The following is a 12088-nucleotide window of genomic DNA, read 5'->3' as shown; positions in this document are numbered from 1 at the left end:
AGAAGTTTGCCCAAGTGCTTGACGTAGCGGGATATGTGCAACTTGGATGTGGGGTGCAGCAAGCTGTTGGGGTCCATAGCAGAACGGTGGACCATGCTTGCATAATCTTGATCTACAAGCTTCAGGAGGTCCTTCTTCCCGTGGTGTTTTTGCAACAAGTCATCAATTGCCTTTTTCATGGGTGATGTCCAGCGTGTGTGGTCCAGCACAAAAACCCGTCCGCCTGTTTTTATAGGTCCAGTGCGTGCACTCCTTGGTGAGGCCCGCACGGGCAGAGGAAGGGCATCAGAGATTTCTGAGAAACAATAAGACAATAATAGTTCACCATGATCATTTATAATGTAATGCATTAATAATAATAATAATAATAATATGTATCATCCAGAATTGTTTGACATAACCATTAAGTTAACTTACCCATAACTGCTGTAGGTTCCTGGATGTCTTCTGATGGTGTCTCCTGCTTTAAAAGTACACCAGCAGGCAAGACAGCTCTGTGACGGACCACAGTCAGAGCATTCTGATGTACCAGGTCCTCCCTCATTGCTACAGACTTGTTCTGAACTTTGGTGTCCTTTTTTATCCGCCGACCTTCATCTGACGGGTCTTGGAGGAGGTATCCGAGTGGCCCCTTGCAGAACACCACACAGGTTTCACCTGGGTACAATACAACTTTCTTGTGCATCTTGACATAGAAAAAAAAGGAAGAAATAAACATAATTTGATTTTTAAAAGATCATTTTGACAGAAATACAGCGATTTCAGGTCATAATCACACGACCTTTGACCCCACAAAAAAAAAAAGGACAAATTTATCAAAAGAAATATATTAAAAATAATGCTGCACATTGTGCTAGGGTTTAGACAGCAAGCTCCAGCAGAAAGGTGAGGAGAAAGAACAAGTGTTTTAAAGAGCACCGACAGGAGAATACATTTATTAAACTGTGGCCAGGGTTCAGCTGACTTAGTCAAAGCTTACTCTAGCTTACAATAGTTGGGATAAAACATTTATTTTATCCAGGCATTGCAAACTATTCTGTCTGTAATTAAAAATCATTCATGCTTGAGTCATTATTTGTTTATTCACAATTATTTATGTCACTTGCAGTAGTCAAGCTTAACCTAAAACTGCTAGCTATAGTGTCATAGCACCTAAGTATTGCTGGCAGATTTTCAGCATATGCCTATCATGTTTATTCATTAGCGAGCATCGCTCACCTTAGTCAGATATCGCCCACTGATTCCTTGCCATTACAACACAATCACTGTACACATCAATTCAAAATAGCAGCAGGTTCATTCATAATTTAGCGTGTCATCTCACTACGAGCCATTAATACGCTCTTTAATTACACTACACTAGTAACCTTTGTGTCCCAGCGGCCTCTTAGTGTTGGTCAAACTATGGACAGAACTTTGTCAGAAACCCGCCGAGCTTATTTAACAGTACAATCTCTTAATAACACACATGAAAAAATAAAACATCATGTTCATCATTTAGCACGTCATTTCACCACAGCTAATAAACTCTGATCATGGTAGCCAAGCCACGGAAGGACTGCACCAGTACATGAATTCACAACGAACACTTGTGATCCTGGACCCGCATATTCATTGTGTAGATTTACTCTTATTTCCAACAAGCTTTCTTACCTTTAATAAATGAACACGGGGTCCTGTCTCGGCAAAAGTTTCAAAGTGGCAATTTTTACAAGTACCGCATGGCAAACGCACAACAGCGCCACAAGGGTCATAGTGGCCAAAATATATTACATCCGTAATGGTTTAGCACTACCACAGAGAAGCACTTCCCCGGGCTTGTTGTCTTTGTTGTTATAAAAAGAAAAAAAAAAAAAAAAAAATGCAGCTGGGTAGGAGCTTGTGTTGGCGGGGTGTGCGGCACCAAGCACAAGGTCTAGCAACCACCGTCTGGCACTACAATCCCACACTTGTAGCGCCAGAGGGCGGAGTCGAACTCACGCTTTAACGCTGCGAGTCCAACGCGCTACCCCTAGGCTACCCAGCCACTCCAGAATGAATAATGGTGAAGGCGGTATTTGAATTTAACCTGGAGGTTCCACTGGCGGGAGGGGAGGGGCTATGAGCTGAGGGGTGTGTGTTTGGCAGAGCCAACTTGTGTGAGCTGCTGTTGCTTTTTTCCGTACAAGAGCCTTGAAGCTTTGTATCGCTGATGGTGCTAGGTAAGAATGCTGTTTCTATGTATGTTGTTTTTGAGAAGCTGAAGTTGGTTTCCGATTGCAGCTTCCGATTGGGGAGATGGCTAAAGGGCCATTCCACTGAATTTTTGGCTACCTTCAGCATGTTTAATCTGCTCTAGTTAAAAATCTACAACACGTACACACTTCAAACCTGGACTGGATTACTCTGCACTAATAGCAGAGTATTGAAAAGCATGTGTGTGATTTGTGAAACCTTGATGTGATTTGTGAAACTTTAATAAAGGCACATTTCAGCACTTTTTATGCATCTGGGTCACACTGGAAGTGCCCCAGCTCCAAAACTACAACAGCACACTTGAAACCTGGACTAGATTATTCTAAACTAATTAGGCCTCCCAACATCCTGCCATCAGTTGTCAATACACTAACAGGTAACCGGAGGTCATCCTGACTTTGGAGCTGTTTTCCTAACCTCTAAAAATCTGTGGTGTTAATGTGTATATTTATGGCTTTGCCTTGCTTTTGTGTGCTTTCCAGGAGGTAGTAATGTTGGAGACACGTTGCCACAGGGTCAGTTGTCTAACATCCCATGGAGGCGGACTGGAGTTAAATATGGCAATAATGAGGCGTATTTTGATGGGACAGAAGAAATAGATGCTATTGTGGACAAATGCGGTACAAAGATGCCCTTATTTGATCAGTGGTTTGGTTGCAGTTAGAAGCTTTTTATAGTCGGGATTTGTCATCCTTGTTTTCCAGGTACGACCGCGATGGCAGAGATCCAGGGTGCAATTGAAGCCTGTGTGAAGCTCAGTGGGATGCCTGACCTGACCTTGTCCTTTATGGTTGGATCATTTGTGCATAGATTGTAGTGGTCTGCTTTGTGTAGCTGTAAAGGTAATTCACGCTTGATGTTTTTGATGGCAGAATCCTGGTCTTCTCGATGACGCGAGTTTCCACCCGTGCGTTCGGTTTAGGCGCCGGGAGTCGGAGCGCGTCCTGTCATGATCCCAGCGGATGGAAAGTTCACGCTCTGACCTACCGCGTCAGCTCTCAAAAGTAAGTGCAGCCATCATTTGGCTGACTTGTTGCAAAAATGAATTCAGCTTCAATAGATTGAAATAGCAGTATTCACAAACACTAATCCTTGCCTTCTGTTTGTCAGCACCTTCAAGTTTTTTGTAGCTATTTCAAACAACACAGCTGATGGTGTGGTCTTGGTGTGCTCACATATACCACAAGACACATCCAACAACACAGCACAGTGCCATACAACATAGTAAAAGTACACGATTGAAGCCTATAAAATTAGTGCAATGTCTCAGAGTACAGGGGCTGGTGTTCTTTAAAGTGCCTTTGCACCAAGAGAACAGTCCATAGTGCAGGTTTGGGTTCATATTTGTTCATATAGTTTCAGTGCAAAATACATTCACATTTTCTGATCAAAACCTGATGTAGGTAAACTGAATGTACAAGTGTCCCTGAAGCATGATGTTCTTCTGCTAGTCATACTCCATCTTTTGCCTGATGGGAGAAAATTGAAGAGGTGATGTGCAGGGTGGGAGGAGTCAGCGATGGATGCTGATGACGCTCCTGGTAGTTCTACTTTTTCAAGCTGCGTTTGTCCCCATTAGTTGCGTTACCGTGCCAAGTCAGGATGCAGAAAGTAAGCAATAGTGGCGACAGGACGCACCCTTGTGGATCGCCGGTGTCAAGATCCCTGGGTGACGTGACATGATTGTGAATTTTAACAGCTTGTTTCTTACAGGACAGAAAGATCCACTGAGAAAGTAATCCATTAACACACATAGTAAGAAGAGTGCTGTACAGCCTGACAGGAATAATTATATTAAGCGCTGAACTAAAATCAAGGGACAGAACACGACAGAAGTGCGCTTAACTTGACAGTGTTGAAGAACTGCATTGGCCGAGCCTCTGTTAGCCCTGTGGCTGAACTGATGAGGGTCTACAGTGATGTGGGACAGATTCTTACAAATTCAAACACCTTCATAATAACTGAAGTGAGAGCAGCAAGTCTGTAATTATTAAGACAGGTGATGTTATTCTTCTTAGGCACTGGGATGATCACAGCTGATAATAAGATCTTGCCATGGTTTTTTTTTTTGTTGTTTTTTTTCATGGGTTTCAAGTGACAAATTATTTTTATTCTGCAGTAAAGCTCCACAAAACCACACTTGTTACTGCCTGTAATTGCCATCCACCACTGTGCTCAGTGCTGTTTGTTTCCTCCTCAGTCTCGTAGCATTCCAGTGCACGTGAAGCAGAACATCAATTTTGGAGACAGGATCTTGCGGTCGCTTTGGACATCACCATTGGACCCAAGCAGACAATGGGGAAGACGGTGGAGGACTTGAAAGTCTCTATCCACATGCCTAAGGCTGTGCTTAATGCCAACCTCACAGCCACACAGGGAAACTACACCTATGGCTTTGCTACAAAGGTAATCAGCCACCACCAGGTCTGTCCCAAGCAGTAAAACTGTAGGACTGTGCTAAGTGAGAGAGTGTCTTTGACTTTACTACAAAGCTGCATCCAGTTGCACTGATAAGCAATCTAAGATGACAATTTAAGAACGTGCCAGTCAAGCACAAGCATCAAAGGCTCCTGTCCTGGTCCACTTTTGGATCTGTTGGAGACAGTAAAACTAAAAATCATTTACTCTGCTTGTTTGGGTAGGTGCTGGTTTGAGACATTAACCCCCAGAAGCTTCCTAAACCTGCGAGGCAGTCTGACTATGCAGACAGGTGTCCCTAAACCCGAAGAGAACCCCTCGCTCAACATTGACCTGAAGATCCAGCAGTTGGCCACATCAGGTAATCTCCAGCGCATGACCTCAGCTACGTTTAAGCTTAAAGCTGTAGCGTGTGAGTCTGTTCAGGCCGTTTCTCTTCCTTGATTTGTGTTCCACTGCTCTCCACCTCTGTGCAGGTCTTAAAGTGAACCGTCTCGACACGCACGCAGAGAAGTACGAGCCGTTTAAAGGCGTCAAATATGTGACTAAAGCAGGCAGATTTCAAGCGAGGACCTGAGTAGCTACTATTACAGGTCGAAGGTCAGCAATCCAGCGGGCCAAAGAGCAGCGAGGTTGCCGCACCACTGACTCAGCTCTGCAATAAGCCTTACATGTCCACCACCTCATTGTTATTAACAATTCTGCCTTTTTGTGTGTGTGTGTGTGTGTGTGTGTGTGTGTGTGTGTGTGTGTGTGTGTGTGTGTGTGTGTGTGTGTGTGTGTGTGTGTGTGTGTGTGTTTGCCATTACATTTATATGACCTGATGATTTCGTGGCCTGTAAAGGGAAGCCTTAATAATAGATCCGACCTTATTCAAATGCTATTAGTTTCTATCCAGTCTGAATGTGCTGCTTTGTGTGAATCATTCCTTCTTTTGTTTTTTTTCATTTCATTTCATTTTTGTATCTAACACCTTCGGAGTGTTGCCTAATGGGAATATTTTGGTTTGAAAAAGGGCATTTACAGCTCACTGCCTTACATCACACCGCTGCACCTAAAGGACATTGCCTGCATGTTGCTTGCCTGCCTTTGAAATTCTTAAGTTAGCCAGTTTTATAAATATAGATGTTTAGTTTGGAAAAATCAAAGTCTTTATCTATTTTCTGAGTAGCTGCAGAGTCTTCAGGCCTTGCAGGTATTTTTGCACACACTCCCTCTCTAATGTGGCCTTTTCAGAGGACGTTCACAAGCTTCTCATAGCACAAACAAGAGCACAAAACTTCATGTTTTGGATTACAGACGACATTTCTTTCAAAATATATCCTATATTTAAGTGTGGTGATATGACTTTGATCATCATTTGACCTGCAGGACTCAGTGACTCAGACAGTCTATTGGGAACTATTCTGTCTGAAGTCTACAAGATCCTCAAATAACCTCCAGTGCAGCTTCTTTACTCAGCACAGCATTTGCACAATCAATTGTCCATGTGGGAAATGCAACTTCAAGCTCTTGTATGAAGTTGAATCTGTATTTCACTTTATGTCTTATTAAAAACTTCAAAATTTATTCTGCATAGCTTCTTTTTGTTTTTTTTTAAAGCCTGACATGTTAGGCACATATTGCAACCAGAATTGCCAACTCAATGTGCTGTTGTGCCACACATATTTACTCTTTCAAGATGAGCTCTGTAGATTCTCTAGAGGCTCCTCCTAGTATTTTATTTCTTTCTGTTATATATATATATATATATATATATATATATATATATATATATATATATATATATATATATATATATATATATATACATAAAGACAGTTTGGTTTTTAACATGGGCCCTGAAATATTTGGACAGCAACACAGTTTTGAAGGTTTTTCTCCACCGTGGAAAGGATCCTGCAATCATTCATTTCCTCTTCGGTGGACATCCACGACTTTCTATGTCGCTCGCTTCACCTGTGTGTTCTGTCTTTTGGCTGTAAATTCGCTGGACACTTTATTAGGTACACCTCTTCAACTGCTTCATTATATATCAAATCACTCAATCACATGCCACTAATTCACTGCATTTAGGCATGTAGACGTGCTCAACAAGACCATCTGCTGGAGTTCAAACTGAGCAGGGAAGACAGGTGTTTTAAGTGACTTTAAAGTGCCATGCTTGCTGCTCTCTATATTTCACAAACTGCTGATGGGATTTTCCCACACAGTCATCTCTGGGCTTTACAGAGAATGTCCTGGAAAAAGGACAAATATCCAGTCAATGGCATTTCATGCCATGAAAATCCCTTGCTAATGTCACACAATGGCCACACTGCTTCAAGCGGATAGGAAGGCAATAGTCAATCAAATTAAAACCGCAAGCGCTGATGATCGGGCCCTCGCACCCGGCCCTGGGAGGACTTGATTCAAATAGCGGGCCTGGAAATGGCAACAATTCACACCTTCAATTCAAGACGGACCACTTCCTGTAGGCTTCCGGGTACGGGTCCGAGAGACTTTTTTGTACGTCTTACGATGTTACACGAGCCTGCAAAATGTCAGAGATGTAGATCAAATGGAGCTCCGGGGCTATGCCAAAAAACATGGTATTTCATCATATGTCCAGGTCCCACTAGGTGGCGCGCTAACCTTTAGGGACTTTATGCATATCATTGTGTTCAGGGCGGGAGGCTTATCAAACCACTAACGTTTGAGCCAGATTGGGCAAGTTGGCTTTGACTTACGGCCCTTTTTGTGTTCGTGGCCAAACACCGAATGCTGCCATCCTGCCAGGGTCACGCCCTTTGGCGTAAACTCACACTTTTGAAAACAGTGTAAGGCTTATGACTTATGACTTTTCAGGGCAAATTTCAGATGGTTCGGCTCAACCGCCTTGGAGCTGTACCTCAAAGTGTAAAACATGACATTTCCTGCTCCCACTAGGTGGCGCTGCGACTGTCAGTAAATATTATCATAGGTATGGCTTCAGGGGCGGCCTGTCATCCTACTGCGGAAGTTTGATCCAGATTGGATGATGCAGCTTTGAATGAGAGGCAATCCAAATATCCTGGCCAGTGAATTTCCACTGTGCTGTCACGGCCGCGCCCTCTGGTGAAAACTCCCCATTTTTGAAATTTAGATTCCCCCTGGAATCACAAACAAATATGAAGTTGATAACATCCAAAACCTCGGAGTTATTAGAGTATAAGGGCAGGAACTGGCTAAAATCAGCCATTTGATTCAAAATGGCAGACTTACTGTTGGCTTTAGGCCATTGGACCCTGTGGTCTTTTTTGTTCGTCTGGACATGTTACATATGTGTACCAAATTTCATACATGTACGTGAAATTCCCACAGCAGTGGGAATTGAACTAAAGGTGGCACTGTAGAGCCATTTTGAAAGGGCCATGCCTGAAACCATTAAAATACTTACATTTTCACCATACCTGACACGTGTGCAAAATGTCATGAGTTTTTCAGCATGTTTAGGCCCTCAAAAAAGCAATTAATTTGCCTAAATGTCCAAAGCAATTACAATAGGACCTTTGCACAGGTTGTGCTCAGGCCCTAATAACCACCAACCAAGGTATGCATGTTACACAACATGTCAAACCTTGAAGCACATCAACTAAAAAAAGAAAAACACACCAGGTGCCACTTTTGTCAGCTAAGAACAGGAAACAGCGGCTATAATTCACACAGACTCACCAAAACTGGACAACAGAAGACTGGAGCAACATTGCCTGATCTGAGTCTGGATATCTGATGGAGCAGTCGTAATTTGGTGTAACCAAGATCCATGCATGCAAGCATTTTTAACAAAACTACCGTTCACTGGATTTTTTTTTTTCCTCTTTTTTTCAGACAATTCTCTGTCTGGCACCAACAACAATGCTGCTTCCCCCCCCCCCCCCCCCCCCCAAAAAAAAATAAAAAATAAAAATTACGATGTTCAGTTTGAACCTCAGCAGGTCTCCTCAACCGTGTCTAGATGCAATTTGCAATAGTGAGCAGTTGAGCAGGTGTGCCTAATAAAGTGTCCAGTGCCAATATTGACATGCTAACAAAAATCTAAGATGATAGCAATAGAAATTGTTTACCTGAAAGCCTTGCTAAGCTTTTGTAATCTCAATGCATTAATGCATTGTGTACTCAGAGTAGTTGAATACCAGTTCATATCCAATTCTTGCAGAACACTCAAAGTTGTAGCGCAAAGAAGGTGAGTGAAGAGGCCAAGTCCAGTCATCATTATAGTCTTTTATTCTTCCAAGGCACAGCAGATGTGTTGGCAGGGCTAGAAGCTATCAGAATACATTCAGGGTGTGAATGAACACATCAGGTACACACACAGATCTACATTGTGTCACTCTCAGTGAATAGTCAGTGCTGCTACGCGCTCAGTAGGCCCAAAAAAATACAACGTTCTCCACCGTTCAACGAAATAAAAATATGCATTTGCTGATCTGGCTTCGTGTAGTGCTGTAATAAGTGTAATGCTTAATCATTTAATCCTGGATAGAAAAACTCCTTTTAAATATATTTTAGTGTTAACCCCCCCCCCCCCCCAAAAAAAAAAAAAATCTACTGTGCTAGACTGACAATATTGCCTGATATATGGTAAAAAATGTTGTTCTTGTTCTCAAACTGCCGGTCTCATCTAAAAAGAAAAAAATGAAACTTCTGCTGTCAATGTGGGACTACTGAGCTCAAACAGAAATATCTAAAAAAGAAAACAAAAAAGGATGCTGACTAAATCATTGGCTTTGCTAAAAACTTCCAAACAGTTCAACTGTTAGAGTCTGAGACCTCTCTGTCTCAGACTGAACCATCACCCACGAAACAATCAGCCAGTGCTCATTCATCACGGCATAACTGGACATGACCCCAGATGCCAGAGTGACTTTTCGCGCCACCTTCCCGGTGTGGTCAGACCTGAAGACCTGTCCAAAAGTGCCTTGGAGGAGTTTGGATATGGCTGGCTGTTGATGTCGAAATTCATCGAGCAGGCAGTCAGTCAGGTAGCAGCTGCACACCGAGACTCCACACCACCCATCTGGATCTCCATACGACCTGAACTCCTGCGGTCTGTTTTCCTTCCTCAGGAACTGCCCAATGGTCCTCTGTCCATGTACTCCCGCCTCAGAATCCCAGACAGATTCTATGGCATGAAGGTAAAATTTGGTGACGGGAGCTCAGCCACAGTATCTGTGAGCTCAGGTTGTGGAGGGAGACGCCAGAGTCAAATTGTGTTTCCTGGGTTACGCACTGGTCGACACCCAGGCCACGGCCCCAGACCTTGCAGCTCGGTCTTCATCCACAGCTTCTGGTGTTGAGAGCAGTTCCAGGTACTCACCTCATGCTCATAACCAGCCACTGGAAGAGGAATGGCTGGCTGAGCTCAAGGAGCTAGGATTTGAAAATAAAGATGGATTTTACAAAATAGTTACTTCCCTCATAAGTATTATAAATTCCATTCTTACTCTTTGAATACACTCAATAAATCAAATGAAAAAGCACAGTTAAGATAGCATTAACAATGTCAAGAGTTTTTCAAATCGAGGGATTTTACACATGCTGTACACTCTCACCATCTTCATTGCTGTCTTCAAAGTGAGAACTTTGCGCACAGATGTGCAAGCAACACTTGTGCTGGGCCCTGAAAAAGGAAAGTAGGCTTTCTGTCATTCAGTTGTGCAGGTTTTGCACAAAATGACATTATGACAAAGTGTAAAGTGCTTGTGAATTATACGGGCATCACTGATCTATGCATTAAGCACAAGTTTCATTGAAAACCAATCCCAAATTAAAATGGAGACATACCTGGATTTGACTCAGGCCCCTGTGTTTCTTTCTGATCTGTGGTCTCCTTCAGTACAAACCACAGCTCCTTTGGTACAGGCACAGGAACCTTGCTCTTCTCGTCTTTTGAGGCTGCACCTACAAGGTACAGGAAAAGAAAAAAACAACCTTTTTTATCTAGACACAATAAACAAAACCTTTAATCAGATGAAAAACATTATAGTTGTTTGTTACCATCAGCTGATGATGCTTGAAGTTCGGTAGTTGTGTCGGAAGGGGGTATGGACAGTGCCGCAGAGGGAGCTACAACGGAAAAACGTGTTAGTCACCTCATAATTTACAATGTATGTGAGTGTTGGTGTTAGTAGCAACTCAAACACCCATACTCTTACTTCTCCTGTTTCTCATTGTTAAACAAATGGAAAATATCTCATTGCCACAGAAACTAAACAAATTTATTCTTCTAACCTCTACTTGTTGAAGCAGGAGGAGCAATATGAGTCAATGAACAATCATTCATTCAGGTGTTAGTGCCTAGTGCTACTTGATCGCTTTTAATACAACACCCATAAAGGACAAAAGTGCATCCTCACCCCTTGTGGTTGGTATCAATTCATGAAGGCAGGTATCAATTCATAGTCCTTACAGCGGTTAATATCATGCCAGCACACAACTGAACTATCGGAGGAATGTGGCCGGAACACAAACACAAGAACAACATGATATAACAGTTTAAGTTAAGGTTCAGTTTTGGAGGGCAATTCGTCGTGTAAAACAATTCTGAAACCTTTCATTAAAAACCTGTCTTTGCTCCTGAAGGCACTCTGGGTGTGGGTACTTCTGCTGCTGCTGCTGCTGCTGCTGCTGGCCAGAGGTGGCAAAAGTACTGAGATTCTGTACTTAAGTAGAAGTACAAGTACTTGTGTTAAAAAATACTTTGGTAAAAGTTGAAGTACTAGTTCAACTTCTTTACTTAAGTAAAAGTAAAAAAGTACAGGCTCTGAAATGTACTCAAAGTAAGAAAGTAAAAGTAGCTCTTTGGAGGACGTTTTTGTGTAACGCAAATCATTCTATATTATTGTATAATATATTCTATATTATATTCTATATTATTGTAATAATATATAATAATACATGATACATACATGAGAATGTAATACATGAGAATACAAATGTTATTCCAATCTAAATTTTAATTCTAATGAATGCACTCAGCTTGAATCTGTTCTGTAGGACACAAACTGTGAAAGAGAATTTAAACCCAGCTCTGTGTCCTTCATAGTAGAGGGTGACTGTGCCTCCACCTAAACACCAAAATGAGGATCCTCAGGGGTTACAGTGGGACTCAGAAGGTGGAGGAACCCTAAGATCAGCTGTAGTGTCTCTGCATGGGGAGAAGAATCACAGCTTTCTATTGTAGCTGCAGTAAATGATGTTGGTGTGCAGGCTGTGATCAGCTGACCTGCTGCTCTCCCCTTCCTCTTTCTTACATCTTTGGAAATACAGCAGCTCTTCTTTTAGCTAGCAGACACACTGTGTGACAAACTGCACACACTTTGTGTGTTTGCTGATATTTGTTGAGCATTTAAAAACGTTGCATTTACCTGCCACATGTTACTCCCTTTATGCTCGCTCCTCTTCAGTATGTCCC

The 12088-nt window shown here is 42.4% G+C and overlaps 1 pseudogene; it reads left to right on the top strand.

Annotated features, from left to right (window-relative positions):
* Positions 1-2191: 2191 nt before the first annotated feature.
* LOC115781355 (AP-3 complex subunit mu-1-like) lies at positions 2192-5230 on the top strand (annotated as a pseudogene).
* The last annotated feature ends 6858 nt before the right edge of the window (positions 5231-12088 follow it).

This window comes from Archocentrus centrarchus, chromosome 6 (genome assembly GCF_007364275.1).
Source record: "Archocentrus centrarchus isolate MPI-CPG fArcCen1 chromosome 6, fArcCen1, whole genome shotgun sequence".
NCBI lineage: Eukaryota > Metazoa > Chordata > Actinopteri > Cichliformes > Cichlidae > Archocentrus > Archocentrus centrarchus.
This window is presented reverse-complemented; position numbering and strand designations above follow the sequence as displayed.